At 34.6% G+C, this 26232-nt stretch overlaps 1 protein-coding gene across 2 annotated transcripts in view; it reads left to right on the top strand.

The window, feature by feature from the left end:
• The first annotated feature begins 2817 nt into the window (after positions 1-2817).
• Positions 2818-26232, top strand: part of LOC123868299 (rab11 family-interacting protein 4A) — a 127569-nt gene continuing 104154 nt past the window's right edge. For both annotated transcript variants that reach the window (XM_045910758.1, XM_045910756.1), the window contains exon 1: positions 2818-3088. The gene's annotated coding sequence lies outside the window, so the exon portion shown is untranslated. The remainder of the gene's footprint in view (positions 3089-26232) is intronic.

The raw sequence follows: 26232 nt of genomic DNA, 5'->3' as shown, positions 1-26232 counted from the left end.
AATGGACGCCATAATAAAAAGTGTTATTTCATGTACCATGGCAGTGATTTTAATTCATACACCCTTATTCTATAGGTACTAATTTGTTCCCGGGACTTATCCGTGTATCCATGTGAGAATGGATTTTTGAGTTTTATAATTGGTATCTTATAATATAGGTTTTTTTTCTGCCATCCTTTTGCTAAAAAGCGGCAATCCCATAAAATAGATTTTGAATTACTTATTAAATTTTCAAATAAGCGAATTTATGAAAATTATTTTGATAAAATAATTTCTGAAACGGAAACTCTAGAACTGTTAATCGCCTCGTAAATATGCAATAGCAAAGTTAATGTAACGTTCATTGGTGTTATATTATTAAGATTATCGTAAAAACTATATTTTAATTTTATGTTATTTCACAGAATGTTTACAAACTTACTAGGTATAATTTTAGAGAACACTTCATAAGAACTCTATATTATTTTTACTCTATAAAATTTTATTTTTATTGGCAAAGATATTAACCATTTATTTTTACTTGAAAAATTATTGAATGAAGTATTATGTAAGTAAGTCTTTATTTTTATGCTATTTTCGCTCTATTAAACCTAATATTTATATTTAATATAGGAAGGAATGTGTGTATCCTCTATTTTATAATATAGGAAGTAAATATTTTTATGTAGAGTCAACAACATAGCTTTATTTATACCTAATTGCTTTTGGGTTTGCAGGATCAGCTATTGAAAATAGATCTTATCCAACGATAACTTATTGAATACAAGTGTTCTGAATCGCCCTGCAGGATGAAATTATTTGATGAATACCTCAGTTGTAGTGAATAAATTTTATTTCGCATTAGGTTACATACCATACACATAGGTAAGTACAGGCTACCTCAAAGCTATACCAATAGACATAAGAGAAGGCACAAATTAGTTAAAAAAGATAGGACAATGCAGTCATAGGACTGCGGTCCCGTGCACTCATCGGTGCCTATGCACGGTGCATGGGGCCGGAGTGACGAGGTAACCTACCGTTAGTAGGTAAGTACTAGAAAACACATTGTCTGAAATAGCGCTGGGTTATAGACACTATCTATTTGTACAAGAAAACAAAGAGATCTGATGCATTCAATTTAAAAATAAGCAATTGCTACAGCTGCCTGTGTTCTTGCAATATTAGGGTTGACCAACAAAGTTACAACACTGTTAATTTAAAAATAGAAAACAAGTTTTCAACATCTGTGTGCCTTATTGCAATAAGCTGCGTTTTTGATACGAAAAACAAAAGATCCACAATTCGAAGGGGTTTTTAACAATCGATATATTCTAATCTATACTTTTAATTATTTTCTAATATTCTTCTAAAGAGCACCTGTTGAGCATTGATACTGGATTCTTTCAACACATGAGTAGATATTATATTTCAAATCCAATTCAAATCACATAATAATTTATCGATTCATCACGTCTTATAGTTGAGCTAATAATATTTCAATAACCAAAAGTACCTACTTGAGTCTACTATGAATTTTGACAATAAAAAATTAAGGAAACATGCTTATTAAATCATTCATAAATTTTTTTTTTATTATTATTATTATTGTAGTTATCGTAAAGTTTAAATTTTAAATATCTTGCGGGGAAGGAGGGCGCCGTGATCGCCCGTGCCAGGTAACAGGAGGTACGGCTATGCGCAGTGTGCTTATGTCAGATTTTGTGGACAAAATATAAATTACTACTTTACATTAAGAAAATCTTAGGAATACGAGTGTATATATACAAAACCTGACAATAATGAGAATCTTTTAAGGAGACTAAAAGTTTTACTTTTTCGTGTATTCAGTATATTACACAGGTTTACTAGGTATATTATTCACGTCACTACCGTTCTACCATTCAAGCCCTGTATTGAGAAACAGTTTTTTGATGAATGTATGTCTTCTTCACAAAACCAGAATCTTAAAATATGATAAAATAAAAAATCGCAAATACGTAATAGATAAATAATGTGTGCCTAATTCAATAATAAACGCCTAATGTAGTATTTTATTACTTACATAATAAATTATTATTACAACATGAGCATAATATTATGATTATGTTATGTGTTATATTGTTCAATTATTATAGAACCCTTAAAATAACTTGTCGTCTTTTTAGAAACTTATTCCTTATTGGAATTAGTTTAATAACTTTTAACGTTTAATATGTTATGTCATGTAATAGTTTTACGAACATTAAACGGCCAAGCCGTACTTTTTTTACCAAGATATAGGGTTTGTAGAATCAGAGCTTGTAAGTAGAGTGATTTGTTATTTATTGTTATAAATGTTATATAGTCAAGAACATTTAAGAGCTATATTACTTTGGACTTGGGATAGGTCCCATGGCCAGCACAAATCTAAGATCAGCTAGGGGCTTGACTCTACTAGAGATCTCATAACTTTTTAACAGTGAAAACATTATGAACTTGTGAGTCTTGGCTAACTTTTTACATGAAATGTTTTTGGTGGGATATAATTTTATAAATTACGATACAAATGTTTAGCTCTAGAACTTGTTATAATTGCTCATAATGAGGTAGCCAGTCGCATTCATCGCAGTTGACCTACCGTTTGGTTTGTCAACGGCTAATCGTTAGATATATAATATCATCGCATTAATTGTCATTTCTAATTAATTTGTTGCTATTTCTGCACCTGAAAATACGATTTTATTTTGACCAATATATTGAAAAAAGTAAACAGTGCGCGTTCTTGAAGCTTAGCGGTCGTCATCCCTCCCACGTTACACGTATCTCTTTTCAACGCCATCGCTCTATCTCTCTCTATTGCCACATTCAGTCAACGCGCAACCAGCGTGTCAAATAGGTGTTTATTCGAGTGTATTGTTTAAAAACTAAAAACCTGTTTGTGTACATTATTTAATTCAAAACCAAAGTAACACAATAACATTTATTATAAATCAGTGATAAGTAAGTGGTTTTGTTATAAGTTAGTCCATCTGTGTTAGTGTTTTGAAATAGTGAAAACCTGTGTTGGTCCTTGGTTGGAGGCTTTACGGCTTTCTGTCTTATACGTTGGAGGCAATTAGCGGCCAAGGTATGTTTCTATTTTTTTATTCTATAAAATCTCTATTATGCCTCTATTTATCGTAATATAGAGATCAATGTGGTTTATCTTTGGACTTTATATGTGATATTAAAAAAATCGATTTATGTTTATTTTATTTTTATTCAGCCCAAAAGAATGTTATATTAGTTAAACTCTATTATTTATAGTACCAATACACCTATTAGGTATGTGTGTAGAGTCGTTGTAAACATTGAAGTTGTAGAATTTTTCTTTCTTTCTATATTTACTTATTCTTTTATTTTCACTAATATTCATAATACCTAGATATATACATACTTACTTACTTACTATTTATAATTTTTCTACTCTATCGTAAAAATTATAAGTATTCGAATTATAATTTTTTTTGTTGCCATAAGTTCCTAATTACCGAAGTACTTAATATGCAAAAATATAAAAATATATTTTATATTTTTTGCACTATTTTTTTTTTTATAATATCCATACTCTATTAATAAAAAACTCTGTTTTTGAATGTATTTACTGGACTTCTTATGTGTCGGTGTTAGCTGGCGGGCGTGCTCTGCCTTTTTGCAGTGTTTTAAGTTTTTTTTTTGTTAAAACTGACTAGAAAGCGCTCTAAAGGGGTGCCGTGCGTAATATGTCGGCGAGTGCTGGCACAGATGGGGTCCATACTTGTATAGTTTAACTAACTTGTTACAAATAACTACAAACTTGACATTGGCTAATCTTTGTAAAGCCAGACGAAAGAGAAAAAAAAATGTATTTACTATAACATTAAAAAATAGAGATTTTATACATTAAAATCACTACGCTAAGGTATCGTAAGTTACAAAAAATAACTATGTGACTTTGTACCTGTAATAGAATAATTAGAACTATTAAAAATAATTTGAATTTCATTCAACAACATAAGCACTTAATTAATAAATGGTGGCGATTAGTTAATTTTCCCGGGATTTAATATAATGGCGTTTGGCGCGTGTGAACGTAGCTTATTTGCGCGCTACACCGCAAAATGTTTATGTTAAATTCCATTGACATCGCTCGTGTAAATTATTCGTGAAAGTTGACTAAAAGTGACAAATACGCTTTCCTATTTATATCACGCATTCGGCATTGCTTAAATTCACATAATACCCATCTAGTTCCGTTATATATAAGTCGCAGAAAATCTAAAGCCATGGCTAGGTTTAAAAGCTAGATAATAATGAATTAACTTTTATACCATCTAGATCCGTTAAATATAAGTATAAGTGGCAGAAAGTCTGAAGTCATGGCTCGGTTTTAAAAGGTACTTAGATGCCTACTGACTACTTTATTCAAGATGTCTTTTTTTACCAGATAGGTACCTATTCCGCAATTTTAATTAATTAAGTCCTATAAAGGTCCTATAAGGGACCTGTAGGTACCTAGGTTGGTATTTGTATTTTGTACAACATACAAGGCAAAAGTGAGATTTTGTTTTTACGATGCCACTTATATGTTAATAGGTTAACACTACCGCTACATATACGAATACGTTGGTAAATACGACGTAGAAATAGCAAAATTAAAATACCATAAAAACAGTTCCCACGCGGGTAGCGGCGGATGTGTCCATAATATCCAACGCACGAAGACAGGTTACTTTGGTCCTTCGCAACCGGATTAGTGCTAATGGCGTAGACGACTAACTTACGTAAATAACACGTTAATTAAAATTGCTAACTAAAATTATTATAAGAAAGTTGGAAGCTTATTAGTTTAAAATACCTATTTGAGGCAAAGATATTGCAATAAGATAGACAATTTTTTACTAGAATTTTTAGTCTGGCTGGGTTTAAAACAAGTGTTTCAAACATGTTTTATTTTGACAAAAATGTTTTGGAAAAACTATTTTTGTCCAACCCGCGTTGATTTTAAGCATCATTGTTTTTTTTTTCGGCAAGCACTAGAAGACATATCTACTTATTAACCCCCGACCCAAAAAGAGGGGTGTTATAAGTTTGACGTGTGTATCTGTGTATCTGTGTGTCTGTGTATCTGTGTATCTGTGTATCTGTGTATCTGTCTGTGGCATCGTAGCGCCTAAACGAATGAACCGATTTAAATTTAGTTTTTTTTGTTTGAAAGGTGGCTTGATCGAGAGTGTTCTTAGCTATAATCTAAAAAAATTGGTTTAGCCGTTTAAGAGTTATCAGCTCTTTTCTAGTTTTCTTGTAGAAAAGAAGGTTAGATAACCGTTAGGTTCATAATATTATGTCAATTGACAAATGTCAAGCTGTCAAGATGGACGTTGCCTAAATACATAATTATTTATTTGAAAATGATGTGTTGGAAAACTCAAATACTTTGGATCGTCGGGGGTGTTATAAATTTTTAATTTACACTTGTTTTATACTATGTTTTACACTAGGCAAAACATATATATTTACAAAATACATAAGGTAGACGGTCTTTGAAGGTTTAAATCGACGCTAGGAGAGCAGGAGAATTTAATATGAATAAAATCGGACACAAATCAACTAGTAATTAAAAGCGCAGTTTTTTTAAATCTATAAGCAAAAAGTTGAACAGGTTGATGGAACGGGTACAATAGTAACGATACTAACAGGTGCGCTGTCAAGTGCATGGAGGGTTGCGTTATCGTTTGTTTGCCGTTTACCTGCCTCCACGTAACGATATCGAAGGGTCGTTAGTCGTTACCACCCCTAAGCCACGACCTTCAAAAATGCAGTATCAAGTATGCAAGAATATACCTAAGTATAATATGTAGATATAAAAGAAACCTAGTAAGTGGTACTTAAATCATGTTTAAGAATTTTTATGTATTCTTTGGGGTTTTCAGGGTTACCTAAAAAGGAAAACGAAACTTTTAAAGGATCACTTTGTTATCTGTCTGATTGTCTGTCTCTGTTTGTTTGTCTGTCTGTCAAGAAAACCTATTGGGGTACTTCCAGTTTTTGATTTATCGTACAAAATGTCGGAAAAAATAACCGAGTACGGAACCGTCGATGCCCGAGTCTGACTTGCACTTGGCCGGTTTTTCTCTGTACTTACAGCATATAGCACTCAATTTCACAAGTTTGTTATAAAGCATATGTCTCCAATACATAATTCGAAAATATGACGTCAAAACTCAGAAAGTCTGTTTACAGCATTCAATAAAATACAGGTAAAGTGGTAAAGTGTGACCGCCAGTGTCTGTGAGTCACGCTTTCGAAATGCCTCGTGATGACACACTGGTATGCGATACAGCACAACTGCAGTCGGCCACAGAACAAAAGGTCTCGGTTTATAACAAAATTATTGCATAACGGATAATATGTACGTCTTATTCATTATTATTAATCACTTTTTTGCCCGACTGCGGCAAAGCCAAAAGGAAAGGAAATTTTAGCACTATATACCTACGTATGTATGTATGTATGTTTGTATCCAGATTCTGTGTGTTCCACTGTAGTGTCTAAACTACCTATTGGGCCGATTTTGATGAATGAGGTGTCAATTGATTCATTGTAAAGGTCCGGGTGACATAGGCTATATTTTATACGAAAAAAATTTACCAAACGAATGTTACATCAAAAAAAGTGGAGGTCTCCAAAAATTTTTCTTACTATTGTATCGAGTGGGATGCCAAATGAAAGAGGAGAAAATTCTGAGCTCATGAATATAAATGTACAACAACATTAAAATATACCAAGCGACAGAAAAACAATTTCACTCTAATATTTCAGCGTTTTTATAATAATGTTTTACCGTTTCACCCAAGAAAATTTCTAGATAATCTTTAATATGTACTTTCATATCAAAAATTGCGGGACCGGCAGGATTCGAACCTGCACCTTCTTCATGATTCTTTCTTGTCTTATTCATGATTCTATGGTTTTTCTCACTGTATATTTTCTTAATTCAAATAATTTCTCTTCAAATTCCTAATGTATCATACTTACTTGTTCTTATAAATTAATCTACTTAGTTACGCCAGTTGCCACTCACGCGCATTCACACTGTGTGTACGGTGTATACCAAGTTTCGTCAAAATCGATTAACAGAATGGGCCGTGAAAGGATAACAGACAGACAGATAGATCTACACATTTTCGTATTTATGCATTTTAGTTCTTAGTTAGTATGGATAGTAGCAAAGTGGTTAGTAGTAGGACTGCTTCTGTTCTGGGGATCCCAAATCCAAGAGAGAGCCACTCTGCTATGTTGCTTTATTCTACCGCCGTTTCTTTATCTAAGTTTAAAGTTTAAACAATCTGAAATAGGTACAATCATGGTTCTGTGCTGGGATTTCCAATTCCAAGAGAGCCATTTTGTCTAACTTGTTTCTTTTTTAACCCCCGACCCAAAAAGAGGGGTGTTATAAGTTTGACGTGTGTATCTGTCTGTGGCATCGTAGCTCCTAGACTATTGAACCGATTATAATTTAGTTTTTTTTGTTTGAAAGGTGGCTTGATCGAGAGTGTTCTTAGCTTTAATATAATCCAAGAAAATCGGTTTAGCCGTTTAAAAGTTATCAGCTCTTTTCTTGTTACTATAACCTTCACTTGTCGGGGGTGTTATAAATTTTTAATTTACACTTGTACTACCGCCGTTTCCTTATCTAATCACACTAATATTATAAAGGCGAAAGTTTGTATGTGTGTGTGTGTGTGTGTGTGTGTGTGTGTGTGTGTGTGTGTGTGTGTGTTTGTTACTCCTTCACGCAAAAACTACTGAACGGATTTGGCTGAAATTTAGAATGGACATAGATAATATCCTGGATTAGCACATAGGCTACTTTTTATCCCGGAAAATCAAAGAGTTCACACGGGATTTTGAAAAACCTAAATCCACGCGGACGAAGTCGCGGGCATCGGCTAGTTGTTGATAAACATGAAAATCTCAGTTCTCAATTGCCCGCATGTTTACACACCATGCCATAGGTACAAAATCAAGTAAATTAAGTAAGTGACTTCTGTGCAGGGGTTCCCAAATCTAAGGCTGAGATCTATAGAGCGCACTTTAACTTTGCTCAGTCTTAAGACACTGTTAAAACGAGACAGCGTTATACCGCTGGCATAAATCTAACTTGTTTTTAACCCCCAACCCAAAAAGAAGGGTGTTCTAAGTTTGACATGTGTATCTGTGTATCTGTCTGTGGCATCGTAGCTCCTAAACTAATGAACCGATTTTAATTTAGTTTTTTTTTTGTTTGAAAGGTCGCTTGATCGAGAGTGTTCTTAGCTATAATCCAAGAAAATCGGTTCAGCCGTTTGAAAGTTATCAGCTCTTTTCTAGTTACTGTAACCTTCACTTGTCGGGGTGTTATAAATTTTTTATTTACACTTGTACTAATGACTGATTAAGTCTAAGCAAAGTCAAAGTGCGCTCTATAGATTTCAACCTAAGAGAGCCAAAGTGGCTCCTTTAGGTTGAAATCTTGTTCCTTTATACCATGTTTCTTTATACTACCGCCATTTCTTTATCTAAACAATCTGAAGTAGGTAGGTACATTCATTAACGCGGTTCAATTGAATAGTTGTTGATAAACATGATCATCTCAATTGCCCGCTGTTTACACAGGCGTGGCATAGGTTTATAAACATCGCGAGCTCGTGGTCGCCCACGCGAAATTCCATGAACCAATTTTTGCGGGGACAGTAATTGAAATAGTCTGTATATGTAAGCTAAAATTAGGGCATGCATAATTTTTTTACTGACGATTATGCGTGCGCTAATTTTCGACGACGACGAGTTCCCTCACTGTAGTTCATTCTGGTAGTTATGAAAAACCGTCCAAGTGCGAGTCAGACTCGCGCACCGAGGGTTCCATACTCGGGTACCTTTTTCAACATTTTGCACGATAAATCAAAAACTATTAATTAATTATTTATATATTTCATTTTTTTTTGTGATGTAACCGCTAATTCACGGTTTTCGGATTTTCTTCTTTACTTGTGCAATAAGACCTACCTACCTGCCAAATTTCATGATTCTAAAATCTTGATCAACGGGAATTATACACTATAGATTTTCTTAACAGACATGCCAGACGGACGGACGGACAGACAGACAGACAGACAGACAACAAAATAATCCTATAAGGATTCCGTTTTTCTTTTTGAGGTACGGAACCTTAAAAATAGTGTCTGTCACTCGAAGCCAAAATATTTTGTTCCCGTGTGGCGTAGGTACATATATTGAATTCCTCGCTACGCTCAAGATTCTACTGTAGAATACTTCACTTCGCTCTGAATTCGAAATAACACCCTCGAGGAACAAAATATCACTTTGGCCCCGCCCCCATGTGATAAATAATTTATTAACAAAACTAAGTAATAAAATGTTATATTAATATTAAGGTTAAACTAAAATCTAGGTTATGTGTGTCAATGCCACGTACCTAACTTGCTGTACCTTTTATAAACACGAGAGTACCTAAACACTTAACCTCAATTCGGAGGCATGGCTGGTGCGATCAATTAACAATTTTTTGGATATGCGTGCAGGTTTGGTGTAAAGTGGTTGTAGTTTAGAGTCTGTAGACCATTGAGTTTTGTAAAAACCTTGATCCTTTCCATACTTACACATGTAAGTAATTACAGTTACAATTTACAATTATAAGTAGTTCTTTCTGTTTTAGGGTTTCGTACCTCAAAAGGAAAAACGGTACCCTTATAGGATCACTTTGTTGTCTGTCTGTCTGTCCGTCCGTCTGTCCGTCCGTCCGTCCCTCCGTCCCTCCGTCCGTCCGTCGCACTCCGGACTCGCACTTAACCAATTTTCTTGTTTTGTACACCTACAATACTTTCTATCTATCCATAATGTTATAAATTTATTCTTGCCCCACCGAAAATTTACTGACTAGTGAACTCCTAGTTCTATGAGGACAGGTCACAACACACAGGTACAGTCATTAACCAAGCTTTGCACCCGCACCAGTACAAGCGACTATGGACGGGTGCAAACCTAGCTTTGTTGCCGACTGTACCTAAGTTATAACACAAGAGAAACTTCTTTACAGACAATTTCACTTTCAGGAAATTTCCAAAAAAGCTGGAAAAGGGAGCGTAGAGTCGACGTAGAGACACTTGTAAGTTTTACACATGTAAGTTGCTTACATAAAACAAAATGTACTGATGTAAACACTTTTTTAAGTACATTTACATGTAAGTAAAGCTATCAATTTATTATGTAAGCTACTTACTTACGTGAATAAAACTTACAGTTGTAATCGCGGCTTTATCCTCAATGTAAAGTAGCAGTTGACTCTACAAAGAAGAAATATCCGGTTGGAAAACTGCAACATGGGTTTATTACTATGGTTGACATGGTATCTACCTATATTTATCTAAAGTCTATCTATACTCACCTAGTTATTGGGAGGAACCTTTACAACTTGACCAGAACAATTGATTTTTACGACGCACTTCCTGTTCACGTCGATTTCCCCTTCACTTTTAACGCAATTATAGAATAAATTGAAAAGATAACTGAACACAAATTAAGTTTTAGATAGGTACATTCCACGTCTTGTTACAGGACTGCATATGATATCATTAAAAATTTATAACACCCCCGACAAGTGAAGGTTACAGTAACTAGAAAACAGTTGATAACTTTGAAACGGCTGAACCGATTTTCTTGGATTATAGCTAAGAACACTCTCAGGCCACCTTTCAAACAAAAAAACTAAATTAAAATAAGTTCATTAGTTTAGGAGCTACGATGCCACAGACTGACACACGTCAAACTTATGACACCCCTCTTTTCGGGTCGGGGGTTAATAAACCAAACTCGACTCCTCAACTATAGCTATTAAATTATTTAGTACTTATATCATCCTCATAGTTTACAGTATTAGCATAATTTCTCACGACAACGACACGAACGATTCGCCCGACTCCCAAGGGAAAGGTTAGGATGACCCTCGATTCCCACGCCGAGGAAGCCGCACAAAAACCTTCCTCAAGCATTCCAGTGTACTAAACAGGATACTGACACGCCATCCTGAACACTTATTAGGGTGCGAGTGCCATGGTCAATAGGTTGATACCATTACAAGCTATTTTCTTTGACCAATTTAAAAGTGTAAAAATAAATTATAGTCTAGATGATGCTCGCGTCTTCGTCCGCGTGGATTTATGTTTTTCAAAATCCCCTAGGAAATCTTCGATTTTCCTGGGTAAAAAATTGTCCATGTCAATTTCCGGGATGCAAGCTGCCTCGTACCAAATGGTATATAAATCAGTTATACGGATGGGCTTTTAAGAATCCCGTGGGAACTCCCGGGATAAGAACAAGAGTCCCATAAAAATTTTGACAGTAAAAAAAATGATATGCCGTCATCAGTGGTTAGTTTAGTGCATGGATGTCACGCAATTTTACAAAATAAAAATTATCGAATAAGAATTCGAATCTTATCATTATTGCAACGTAATCGCTACTTGCTTGATATTCATATTCATATCAATATAATCTTGTAACTAAATGATAACATTTCTTTATATTAGTAATTATTTGAGTAATATGGGCTAACACACGGTTTCTAATATGTTGATATACGAGTAACTTGATGCGCCGCGCCGCGCAGTCGTCATCATCTAACTTACGGTCTATGTATATCTCTCTGTCTATCTGTCCGTCCGTCCGTCCGTCTGTCTATATTTCGTCCATCCGCTAAACCAATTTCGACGATTATCTCGCATCCAGGGAACCTGACATCATCTACTTTTTATCCTGGAAAATTAGAGTTCTCACTAGTTGAGTTGCGAAACATACCGACACATTAATTTGTTTTTCTAAACCTATTTAATAAAAACCTACATTTTGCAAGATCCAAATTGGATTAACCATAATAGAACAGTAAATTGACCCATAAAGTAATTCTCTGTTGTAATATACGAATTAGCATGAAATTAGTAATTAGATACGCAAAATTAGCATAATATTCGCTTTAACCTAATTCATAATAATGCAAAAAACCTTTATCACTTAGATAAAACAAATTGCATCTTATGATTGCTAAACTGAATGCGTATTCCACACATACTTTACATAATAATATAATGTCTACATACGAGTAAGGGTTGGGTCCACACGATACTTTATTAACGATTCATGATCCTGAGACCTATCTCATTTAAGTCATAGTCCATACAATAGTTAGATACTCATTCATTTTTTTCCCGGTCATCCTTTCTTTCAATCGTGACGATAACAGTCGGTGTTTGTGGACTCTACGAATTTTTTATCCGTAATACTGCTCGATTGCGTTAAAACTGCATCGATTACATTACAATCGCAATCGTTGTGATTGGCGGAATGTATGGTTTCATGGTTATGGTATTGTTGTTGTGTCTCTATGGTATTCTATGGTTGTTGCGATTGGGTTAGAATGACAGTATACAATGTCACGATCGCAATCACCTCTGAATGGTTGACGCTCGCTCATTATTGGCTTCAATGCATTGTTGCAACTAGAATAGCATAGCGAATAACAACAATTGCGATTGTAATAATGATTGATGCAGGTTTTACGAAATCGAGCTACCGATGTGGATGCACCCTAACATTTCCCACTATTATAAATTAGTAAGATGATATAACATCATCAAAGGCTGAATTTAAAGAGCCATGTCTGTCTATCACTAGAACAAAAGTGATTTTGTAAACTAGTCATAACGAGAGAGTTACGTATGCAGAGAGCCGATAGAGATCATAAACATCATTATTTTATGTAACTTGACTTCCCTATTGTAAAGATTTTTAAGTGGAAAACCGACGACGTTCTATTATATGAAAGTGTGTTTGTTTGTTGTTCTGCTGGTTTGTCCTTCAATCACTTCGCAATGAAGCAACGAATCGACGTGATTTTTGTATGGTTATAGCTATAGTTAAAGACCTGAAGAGTGACATAGGCTACTTTTATCCCGGAAAATCGTAGAGTTTCTACGAGTTCACAGATTTAGGTTTTTTAAAAATCCCATGGAAAATCTTTGATTTCCCAGGAAAAAATGCCTTTAATGTCCTTCCCTGGGATGCTAGTTATCTCTTTATCCATGTATCGTAATATAATATTAGTATGGAAGTAAGTATTACACCTAAACTGTGTTTTCGAATTGAATTTCGAATATGTTTTACATGGTAAAATGGTTACGATTGGTTGGTGCCTCAAAATGGTTAAAACCCACTGAGATTTTTGTCTCTATCATTTGTATGGGATTACACAACAGAGAACACTATACTATCTTCTTTCCGTTATACTAGGCTACTACAATAATGTACATAGGTACGCACTAAATCAAAGATAAGTTAAGTAAGGACCTAATATATTAGGTGTTGTATTGTAGGTACTCTGTTTGATGCGATCGAACCTACCTACATTGTGATAACAGTAAAAGCTGCATTCCCATTGATTTCACATGAACCATTGTAAGCCATGGCGTTTTACGTCACTATGAGAATTCCATTGTGCGATATTTTTCTGGTTAAAAAAAAATATATATAAATATATATTTTTTGTTAAATAGAGTGTACATACATAGAGTTACATAGGTATTAAAAATCGGTCAAGTGCGAGTCAGACTCACTCACTAAAGGTTCCGTACCATCAAATAAGAAATAACACTTTAATTTTCTTTATGAAATTTTGTAATACATATTTATTATTTGTTGCTATAGCGGCATTAGAAATACACATTCAAATCTGTTACGGTTCACGAGATATAGCCCGTTGACAGACAGACGGACGGACGCACGGACAGCGGTGTCTTAGTAATAGGGTCCCATCGGCACCATGCGCGTAGGGAACCCTAAAAACGTCAGGTGGCCATTAATGACTAATTCTTGTCGAGAGGTCTAAAGTATTTTCTTACCTATTCTCTTATATATTTTCTTAGTAGGTACCTACCTAATCAAGACACGCGACAGCGTGTCTCGCCAAGTTCTAATAAGAACGGCGGCACGCTGACAAGTGTATATTACACGAACCATTTCGAGCTACTTTTGACCCCCCCATAACTCAGAAACTATTGAACCTACATATTTGTAATTTTGCATATCTATTAAGACCCCTTTAAACGCTTAGAATCCAAAATTTCATGAAAAAATCTTTTATCGATATTAAGTTATTAACGTCTGAAAAGTGCCATTTTTAACACTCACTCACTCATCACTCACTCATCAAAAACCTAACCTACTTCCAGGTGACTTAGAAACTTCAAATTTGGTATAGTGATAGGTAATTAGGTGTATACAAAGGAAAAAATCAGAAAATAGCAAATTATATTTTAATTTGTCATATATTATATGACAAAGTTATTGGTGTGGCTAGTAGAACAGCAAGTATGGATCGAGGTGCACATTTTAAGTTTGTAAAACTGTGTAACGTTGGTTCGTTGATCCGTTGCTCCATTGCGACGTGATTGAAGAACAAACAAATACTTGCTCTTTAATATGGATAGTAATGGGTGATTTACTTCCAAAGCAAGGAACATAACATTATAACTTCATATATACTAGTGACCTGCCTCGGTTTTGCTTGGTTTCACACGGACAGGTAGTACAATACAAACTATTCCCAGAGTTGATTTTCCGTTGTATGTTTTAAGTGGTCTAATTGTGTATTTTTTTTGTAAGGGATAATCTCAGAAGATAAAAGTTATGTACCTAAAGGTTAGGTATACTATATCTGACATACTGTACTTATTAGTTAGGTACTATTGTACTCGTATTGAAAGTGAAATCACACCTGGTGTCTTGTCAAGGGAATCAAAACCTAACGGACCTAGAACATTATGAAAAGCAGGTAGCAATATTATCATAAAAACCAAGTAAAGGAAAAAATCTTAAAACTGTTAATTTGTGGTTAGGCTTACATCACAAAAAAAGTGTTATTTCTTGTACGATGGCGCAGAACCCATCGTGTGCGAGGTACTTGACTGGTTTATAATTTGTAAGGGGTAATCTTAGATGATAATATAAGTTATGTATGTATATCTAAAGGTTAGATATATTATGGTATACCTAATAATTACTAATTACTATAATTTTCGTAAAAATATTCGTAAAATTATTCTCAGTTATGCACAATGAAACGCATAAAAAAGCAGGAACCTTTGAAACAATAACAAACAACTATAGTGCACATGTTGAAGTCCCATGCAGCCGTTACTGGTCAGCTGAAGTGACTCGACATAACATTTTGCTTTGCTTGCATAAATTATTATGTTTTAAAATTGTATCCTAAACTCAAAAACAATTACTGATTAATATTATCTATACTTAGGTACTATTTGTTATATTATCAACTTAAGAACTTATTATATTCCATAAAAAATATAAGAGCCAAAAAAAGATTCAATAAATTTTACCCGTGAAAATGTTTCTTTAAGACATATTATCAATGTCATAAGTCATATTAATAAATCCAACCACGGATATACTATAATACATATAATACCCATGTCCAATTACAAATTTTTGTGCTAGTACCTACTACGGACAGACGGACGAACGGACGGATATTGGAAAACTATGTATAATAATATAAGGGGTTCCTTGTTGCCTATGGAACCACAAAAAAAAAGGTCGTTGTTTTGTTAGTACTTCTTGGCAATCAATGGTACCCTGTTAGACATTGTTTGGTGTATTGTTTGTTAATTTACTTGTTTTGCCAGATGTCAGATATCGCGATCCATAAGGCGCAAGGCACACCACCAGAATGGTGAGAGGATGCGCGCCAAGCGCACGCCTTTGCAGTCAAGACTGAAGTAAACAGGGTGACCCTCCAGCCGAAATATTTAAACAAAATTATACAATCTAAGTGTAAAAAAACCGGCCAAGTGCGAGTCAGACTCGCGTACTGAGGGTTCCGTACTCGAGTATTTTTTCCAACATTTTGCACGATAAATAAAAACTATTATACATTAAAATAAATAAAAATCTGTTTTAGAATGTACAGGTAAAGCCGTTTCATATGATACCCTATTTGGTATAGTTATCTTACTTTGAAAATTAAAACACATTTTTTTTTAAATGAAGTGACACAGATTTTCTCAAATACTAAAAATACTTAAATATAAAAATTAAATCTGTATTATTATTATTTATGAAGATGAATATACTGAACTTTATCCAACAAAAATGATGTAACCACAAATTCGGGGTTTTCAGATTTATTCCTGTACTTGTGCTAAAAGACCTACTTACCTGCCAAATTTCATGTCTCTAGGTCAACGGGAAGAACCCTATAGGTTTCTTGACAGACACGACGGACAGACAGACAGACAGACAGACAACAAAGTGATCCTGTAAGGGTTCCGTTTTTACTTTTGAGGTACGGAACCCTAAAAATGAGAAAAATATTCATGCTTAGTTTTAAAAAAAACTGTGCCTGTTCAAAACATCGAGATTTTCGCATAGTGGTCACTGGTCACTACTTAAGATCCCGGCAAAGAAACCACCTCCACTCGAAGAGCAGTCTCTATTCTATTCATCACACCTCGACTCACCACGCTCGGTCTGCGCTGACCCTTAGTTGTAGACATTTGGCATAAAATAGAATTCATATTGTTACTAGTTCGTTTCTAGTTTGGATATTAAGAGTAGAGGCATTTAAGCTCGGGAAGGTGGCGAGAGCTGTTTTATTTGCATTGCTTTTCTCAGATTTTCATGTTAATCTTAACATATAGATCCTAGTTAAATAATAGTGAAAATAACCACAAAAACTCAGCTCACGAGATCGTGTGATTATGTTCTATTATTGAGTTCGCGTCTCGATATTTTATTTTAATTTTAAAGAGGACTTCACTGCTCAATTATTATTAAATTACATAAGTTTTAAAATAATCTAAGTGTGTTCGTGGTATCCTGGGTTCCAGCAGCAGAGTGTTGGGAAGTACTAGTTATTAAGTTTATGTATTTTAACATGCTTGATTAAAATTTGCATTTTAGGAAATACAATCCATGTGCGTTCGTGGTATCCTTAGTTCCAGTAGCAGAGTGTTGGGAGGAAGTACCTAATAGTTATTAATCCTATCTATTTTAACATTGGAAATTCATTAAAAATGTATTGGCACTTATGCGCGATTAGGGGCACTGGGAGATAAATTGAAATCACATATAAGTGTCAGTGGCAGGCAATGTGTTAAATAAGTATAGCAGGTGTTTTACGAAATATTACTGCTTTAAATATATATAATACTTTAAGTGTACCTACTATCTACCTACCTTAAATAATTTTTCTTGGAGTTCTTTTAAATTATTGTGATATTATTATTAATTATTTTACGAAATATTTATTTTCAAGTATGAGTCGTACAGTGCAGTTACTGGTTGGTGACTCAGTCATATTGCACGAAATAATTTCAATGCCTCCCGATGGAAGTTGTTTATTCCATTCGATTGCATTCTCACTATATAATTCTATTGATTCGCACCTTTTTTCATATGACGAATTAACTTTAAATATGAGGCAAAAAAACGATTCAGTTTTTGGCGAGATGTTAAATCGTATAAGAGTACGTGTTGTAATAAAACAAGATATATATGCTTTATCTCATCGGCTTCTAAAATTAAATTCCGATAACTCAACGGCACGATTAATGGAAATTATAAGATATTTGTCAAAGATGCCTAATAATACAGTATGTTTGTTTGCCACTAAAAACATGTGTAATCACTGATTATATCCATACTCGCACTCAAAACTACTCAATCGTAAACTACGAGTAGGTAATATAAGTAGATGCAAGGTATTTATTATTATTAGCTAGTTAAGTAAACCAAATACAGCAAAACTCGTTTAAATGTGTTGAACTCATTATTTCCAATAAACTTAAAGTAGGTACTTAGAGTAATACGGTCGCATTATTATAAAAGACCTTATAATCAAACGTTACACGTGCCACTCTCAAGAAATACTTTTAAAAGCCTTAACTTTAAAAAGATCTGTAAGATAGTTAAGGTAAGTAAAGTTTTTAGACACCCTATTAGGTTAGGTACGGAAATCTGGTATTTTAGATAAAGTTCTTTTCTTGGTTTGTTTCTATTATCGTGTTGTTTTAAAGTTTAATTCTGTGCAATATTTGTGAAGTAATTTTAATAAGTACATGAAGAGAAATCAACTTCACAAAAAGTTATGATATCCCATCAAAAACATAAATGTGAAAATGTAGCCAAGTTCGAACTTGAGAAACATCTTAGTTTAATAAATGAAGATGATAAAAACATAAAATAAATGTGAAAATAGAGCCAAGATCGGACTTGAGGAATATTTTAGTTCAAATAATGAAAATAAATCAACTTTACAAAAATTGATGATATCCCACCAAAAACATAAATGTGAAAAAAGAGCCAAGTTCTATAACATGCGAGGAATTTAAGCTTCGCCGATAAAAGCATTGATATCTAAATGGGTGCCAAGTTCTATAGAAGGTCTTTGTATAATGCCTACAAGAATGTACAAAGATCTTTGATTGTTTTAAAATATTGTTTATGTTATTAAATACATAACTTGGCAAGTTTGAATAGTCAATTAATCATATTTAACGTCTAATATGCTATATATTTCAAGCTTAAAAATGTACTTGGCAAAATTTCATCTACATACATCAATTATCGTGGCGAAAAAAGTTGCCAAGTGCATGCCTAAGTTTGAAATATATAGCATATTAGTCGTTAAATATGATTAACTAACTATTCAAACTTGCCAAGTTATGTATTTAATAACATAAACAATATTTTAAAGCAATCAAAGATCTTTGTACATTCTTGTAGGCATTATACAAAGACCTTCTATAGAACTTGGCACCCATTTAGATATCAATGCTTTTATCGGCGAAGCTTAAATTCCTCGCATGTTATAGAACTTGGCTCTTTTTTCACATTTATGTTTTTGGTGGGTCCATTTTACAAAAAATATCAACTTTTACTAAGTACTTACATAGACTTAATACCACAGAATACTTTATTAGTACCTTTTAGGTAAACGTACCTGCTAACAAGGTACAGTCAGCAACAAAGCTAGGTTTGCACCAGCCAATACAAGCGACTATGGGCGGGTGCAAACCTATAGCTGCGTTGCTGACTACCTATACTTTCAGCAAATGTTGCCTGGTAGAGGTTGGTCTAAGCAATAAGGCCGCCTTTGCACACAATATTTTTTTCTGTTTTCTTCCTTCTGTGTTATTCGTTTACATGTTTTTTGTGCAATAAAGACTTCTATCTATCTATCTATCTATCTACATTTATCCTGCGTACCAATACCTGAAGAAATTAGATTTATGGTTACTGGTTAGGTAGGTAAGTAAAAATGTTTAAGTACTGCGATACCACAGCGATACTAACTATACATTAAACATGGGGTATCCAACAAATAATGGCTGCACGAATCACGATTGCGTGCTGAGGCCATTGAGCGATTGGTTCATAGAATTTTAATGCTTAAACCAACTTAGTATTTCACAAATAGATTAATATTTTAGAAATGCAAAAGTGTATCCGTCAGTCTGTCTGTTACGTTTTGACGATCCATCCGATAAACCAATCTTGACAAGTACAAAGACAGCTTGCATCCCGGAGAAAGACATGGCTATCCCGGAAAATCAACGGAATGTTTTAAGGCTGATTTGGATGAAATTCGGTACAGAGATAGCTTGCATCCCAGAGATGAACAGTGGACACATCCTACTTTTTATCCCGGAAATTAGAAGAATTCTCACGGGATTTTTTTAAGCCCGGACAAAGTCATCGCAGGAATTATCTAGTGCTGCATAAATCAAAGACTTTGACTGCTAGCTTATAAGAGCTGCTGATCTAATGTTAGATAATTTTGCTGATCGCAGAATCTACTAACTAAATTAACCCCCGACCCAAAAAGAGGTGTGTATTATAAGTTTGACGTGTGTATCTCTCTGTGGCATCGTAGCTCCCAAACTAATGAACCGATTTTAATTTAGTTTTTTTTTTGTTTGAAAGGTCGCTTGATTGAGAGTGTTCTTAGCTATAATCGAAGAAAATCGGTTCAGCCGTTTGAAAGTTATCAACTCTTTTCTAGTTTTCTTATAGAGATTTTTGTGTCGGGGGTTTTTTAAATTTTAAGTTATTTAACTCGATATAATTTCTACTAATCTAGAACCAGCTCCTACGTCACCATTGTTCAAGCTAAGACGGTTTTCTATTGTTGCAAGTGACTAATTACTGCGTGACAATGGCCTTCAGAGACAACGGAGTATTGTGTGTTTTATACACGCCCCAGACCATCATTAAACCCCGTCATTGTCGACAAACAAATTGTATGATCTAGGTAATTAGACTATCTATGTTTTTACACCCCATCGATTTGTTGATTAAATCGATATCTAGACGAAATAACTAAGTAAGTCACCATCAAAAGTCAAAGTCAAATCATTTATGATCAAATTGGGTACTTTTGTACTCTTTATGGCTGTCAATTGCTGAATCTACAATACGAGGGTTCCAAATGCGCTCAGGTCTGAGAAGAGCCCACAACAAATTCAGCCGGGTATTCTTTTTTACTATCACCCCTTTACAAAAACTTGTTAGAACTATCAAAACTGTTTGGCCACTTATTCCCAAGCTTTCTTATCATTTAAATAATCCTTTACATTGTACCTAATAGGATTTTTCAATAAGTTTAAGATTTTAAAATCGTCGTCGGTGCACTACTGAGTACCTAACAATTACTACTTTTTACTTAATTTATAAGTTACTTAGTTATTATTTAATTTACATGTAGGTACAACATAAACGACGAAAACCGACACTTCCTTACATAATTGCCCCAGAATACAATATAATAGTACAGGTAATATAGTACGTAGTACCTAAGTACCTACATAACGTGCCCTAAATTCAAACACTAGGCATGCTGCGTAATTAATACTAGGTAGATACGTAACTACTAGGTATTTATTTACTACATTGCATGGTTCTGGCATTGTGAGGGGCGTTGCCGTAATCTGGCATTTAATATTAGATTTCAACAATTAAGGCTATCCTTGCCAACGATCCCCCGTTGATTTCCTACGTATGAGATTATTGTTCTTATCTCTATCTGCCCTGGTTCGTGCATTCTCGGTTCCTAGATCGGTACATTTGTGATAACCAAATTTCAAATTGCTGTGATTGGCTGAATTTACCATGTTCTTGCTGCGACAGTGAGTTTGAGCCACTAGCGGAACAATGTTAGCCGGTCAGAAATGATTGCAATTAGTCAACCTGTTTGACGTCCGTGTTCTGTTTTCGATTACAAAAAAGAAAAAATTGTTGTTGCAATCATCAATTTTAGCAAATAGTGAAAGAGAGTCGGCCAATCAGAGGTCACAACTACCGTCACACTTTCTGTCACACTATGGCAGTAGGCATGCCGAGTAATGAAAACAATTTTTCATTCTGTCTAGGTCGAAGTAGGGTTGCCACCTGGCTCTTTTTGATTTACAGGCTACCACCATCAAAAATACGGGGTTTAGATTTGAAGAAATTTGAAGTATTTGAAGAAATAGGCGGTGGTTCTCTCTGAAATGCATGGAAAGCCTATTTAGATATTTCAGTTTATTTGTAAGTTTTGTATTTTTTCTCTGTATGTTGCCGTGTCTTGATTGGTGAACTGTGTTTGCAATGTGGTTTTAAATAAAAGATTTATTTATTTAAATAGCTTTTAAAAACTCTTAGTGTTGTAAAGCAAAATGTTATACATTTCATGCATACAATCTTCTCATTTCAACTTAAAATTACATTTAATTTGTAATTCCACCTTCACAGTATCAATACTATGGCCGTAGCCAGGAATCGATTGCGGGAGAGGTTTTATTAGGGCCGGAACTGAATCCTGTCATGAGGAAAAAAACATTCGCTCAACTTTATGGGCTAATTACCTGGTTAGTGGAATTTCGCCTTTCAATTTGACAGTGAGATAAAATACAACAATAAAAAAGCGCGAGCGCAGTGAGCGTAAGTGTTTTTGGTTCAATACAGAAAAAATTAAAGTGAAAGGGAAACGAGTTTAGCCATAGCAAGATTTTATTTTTAAAGCTTCCTATCCATACTAATATTACGAATACGACAGTATATCTATTTGCCTATCTATTTGTTACCCTTTCACGGCCCATCTTCTTTACCAAAATTTTGGTACTTACTATTCAGAGGTAACTTGCATCCCAGACATTTTTTTAGGCGGCTTTTTAGCCCGGAAAATCCCCCACGGAATTTTTAAAAATCTAAATTCATGCAAACGAAATTGCGGGGCTTACACCAAGTAATACAAATTCAAAGCGCGAGTGAAGTGAGCGCGAAATGTTTGATATATTTCCAAAAAAAAATTGGTAAGCAAATGCAAGAAATAGTGTAAGTATTATTTTAGGCTTAGGTTTTTGACGGCTTCCCAGGCGCAGTCGCCATTTCTAAATTTCTGGTCTGGTGGGAGGCTTCGGTCATGGCTAGTTATATGGTTAGTATGGCCCTAACGGCCAAGAAATTAGACTGCATCATCACTTACCACTAGAAAAGATTAAAGTCACGGGCTAGCTTGTATAAAAAAAGGCTTACATCCTCAAACCAAGCCCCGCCGCCTTGGCTACGACCATGATCAATATCGAGTGGGTTTCGGCTACGCATTGCCGCAAAAGGAAAATATTCTTTCTACTGGAAATAACGTCAGTGTTTGATTTCGCCAGCCAGCTTCTGCTGAATTTGTAAAAAACCGGCCAAGTGCGAGTCAGACCCACGCACCGAGGGTTCCGTATTCGGGTATTTTTTCCGACATTTTACTCGAGAAATCAAAAACTGTTATGCATTAAAAAAATATGCATAAAAATAAATAAAAATCTGTTTTAGAATGAACAGGTAAAGCCCTTTCATATGATAACCCACTTGATATATGTAGTTATCTTACTTTGAAAATTGAAAATACTAATATTTGTTCATGAACACATGACAGACGGATAGAAGGACAAATGGACAGACGGACAGACGGAAAGACTGACAGACTGACAGACAACGAAGTGATCCTATAAGAGTTCTTTTTTGCTTTTGAGTTACGGAACCCTAAAAATATTTAGTTTTATTTGCCCCGTATTTTATTTTCATAATTACAGGTTTCTGTATCCTGAAATACGGGGTAACCAGTAAAATACGGGGCCTCTGGCAACCCTATTCGGAAAACACTGTCACATTCAAGTTAATGTCAAATATTTTGTTTTCAATTACAGAAAGCTGCATCAATCATTATTACAATATTTTCTTTGTTGTGATTGGCTGAATTTTTGAGTTTCAGCCAATAAACAGACTGTTTGCCAATTAAACGTCATAACAATATAAATGCCAGAAAGTTTAACCAAATAAAACAAACTTAATGAGAACCTAGTGAGAATGCAAACGGCACACAATTTATAATACATATTATGTTAGTCGTATATAATAGATATTATAGTAGTCGTTCACTTTGGTAATAGTCAGATTGTCATCAGTAAAATTGATATTGGTCGATGTATCGTAAATTATTGTTTCGGTGACAAATATTTTTATTATCTATTTATCTTTGAACAGAATGGAATAGAATGAAATGGAATGGAATACAATGATAAATTTTTATTCCTGTAAACTTTTAGGTAAACTTCAAAGTGTTTTTGGATGGTCAGAAAAATTTACCACTGGTTCGGAATGCCGTTCCTACGTTTTCTAGGGTTTCGTACCTCAAAATGAAAAACGGAACTCTTATAGGATCACTTTGTTGTCTATCTCTCTGTCTGTCGTGTGTGTCAAGAAAACCTCTAGGGTACTTCCCGTTGACTCAAAACCATGAAATTTGGCAGGTAACCTAACTGCGTAATTTTGGGTAGTTTTTTTAATCGATAAAGAAAGTTTGCGACATTGTTCAATAAAAAATTTGGATTCCAACTCCTCAACCCTGATGTTGCAGGGGACCTGACTACTAAAGCTAATGGGATTTAAAAAGTGTCGATTATTAATTGATATTGAAGGTATCTATACCAAGTAAACACTTTGTCGTTGATCTCAACCCTGATGCTGTAAGAAATTGCATTCCTAAATCCTGGTGATCCCTCGGGATTTGAAAAGGATCATCCGTTTAAATATTCTTACGTGATACAGAAACAAGTTGCATCCCGGGGACGGGCTATTACGGAGAGGCAACTTTTGTTCTGGGAAATGAAAGGATCGGGATTTTTAAAAACCTAAATCCACGCGAGCGAAACTGCGGGCATTAGCTAGTTGTAAATATATTTAGAAGCTACTATAAGATAATAGATAAGGTACTTATTTCCTTATATTTTTATTGTATGGCAGCGCGCGGTTTTAAATTATAAATTGCACGTCCTGTCCTTTTCTGTAATACATTTTTTTCTCAATATCTACCGCTTTATCTCCTAGCAAGAGTCCGTAAGACATAATACAGTGAAAATAGGCAAAATATACAATTTTTTCAGTTTCCACGTCAGTACCTGTCGAATTTTTCTAACAGTGTAAGCAGCAGAGCTGAGTTTACCATCAAGTGTTGATATGTGGGTGTTCCATAGAAGCTTTGCATCTAACATTATACCGAGAAACACGGGGTTCTCCTTTATTTTCAACATATGATTATTTATCAATGAATTTATGTCATTTAAGGTCCTGGTATTGGGCAGTGTGAATTCAACACACTTAGATTTCTTTGCATTTGGAAGTAAATTGTTAGCAATAAATCAGAGAGTGACCTGTGATATGGCATTACATATAGTATACATTGTCAAAAATTATAATATTAAAGCTGTGCGTATTGCGTGAGGAATAGGTTGCAAGAGAGTTGCAACTTGCAGGGTTTGATGCATGCGCTATTGCCAGCAAACATGAGACATATTTTTATCTACAGGCAACGTCTGAGTAGGTAACGCATACGTCTAACGCAAGTTGAAATGTACCAGTGTATTTAGTTAGACCTATCGACAAGTTTGGAGTTGGGTGCAGTCTAAATGTGGCCCGTGTGTTTAGACTGTCAGTTTCTGTCAGTTTCACGTGTCGTCCCCCGCACTTCACCACCCCGCTTGCACAAATCGAGACAGCACGAAATTTTCAAGATTTCTGGGTGTAATTTCTGGTTTTCGTAGTTCCCACATAATTATAACAATATAAAATATATAACGATAATTTTTTTACTACATAATATTCATTAAATTTTCTAGGTCTGTGGTTTTTCCAAATTTCATTAAATTGCTTCGTTGTCTAGAAAAACGAGCACAAAGTTGGGCCTTTTTTTAAAGAAAAATACAAATCTTTGAGCCCCTGTAATTTTAAAACTACATATTTTTAGAAAAATCTAAAACACCACAGACACAGATATTAGTTTCTAGACTATGTCTGCAAAATTTCATGGACTTTGGTTGCTTAATATTCAAATGAAATGGGAACTACGATTGTATGGAGTAAGTGACGGAGACAGCCCTGTTAACAAACATTTTAGTGAGATAATTTTTAATTTTAAAAATACCTCCTATCTAGAATGAACCACATCTATATAATATACTTTTTAATAAATAAAATTGAAGTGACTGTCTGTTTGAACGGGCTAATCTTTGGAATGGCTGAACCTATTTTGACGCGACTTTCACAGACAAGTAGAGGATTAACCAAGGAGTAACATAGGCTACTTTTTTAACCGACTTTAAAAGATGGAGGAGTTGTGTTTTTCCACCTATGTACACTGATATCTCCGAGATTTCTGAACTGATTTGCGTTATTTTTTTTTAATCGATAGAGGAACTTTGCAACATTGTTCCCTAAAAAATTTGGATTCCAACTCCTCAATTCTGATGCTGCAGGGGATCTGACCAGTCCACGCGGGCGAAGCTGCGGGCATCATCTAGTCTTTAACTAATTTCACAGTACTTAATTAAGTAATGTAAATGACAAACTGCTATCAAAACAACGGACACAAAAAAGAATAAAGCATAAAATATCCATCGGCAAAATTAGATCGTAGAGATTCTGTTACGTGCACACTTTTTGAGCCATTACTTGCTCATTAGTGCAGTATTGTGTAGTTAGCTGTTAGACCCAGTTAAACAGTTATAAATGAGTAGTCGGGTTACAGTTAACGTCGATCACGGTCACGCTGATTTTTTTTAAAGATCGGTTCATACACAACGCGGGACGGTAGCGACG

Source organism: Maniola jurtina, chromosome 9, assembly GCF_905333055.1.
Source record: "Maniola jurtina chromosome 9, ilManJurt1.1, whole genome shotgun sequence".
Classification (NCBI taxonomy): Eukaryota; Metazoa; Arthropoda; class Insecta; order Lepidoptera; family Nymphalidae; genus Maniola; species Maniola jurtina.
The sequence above is the reverse complement of the archived record's forward strand: the minus strand, read 5'-3'. Positions and strand labels throughout refer to the sequence as shown.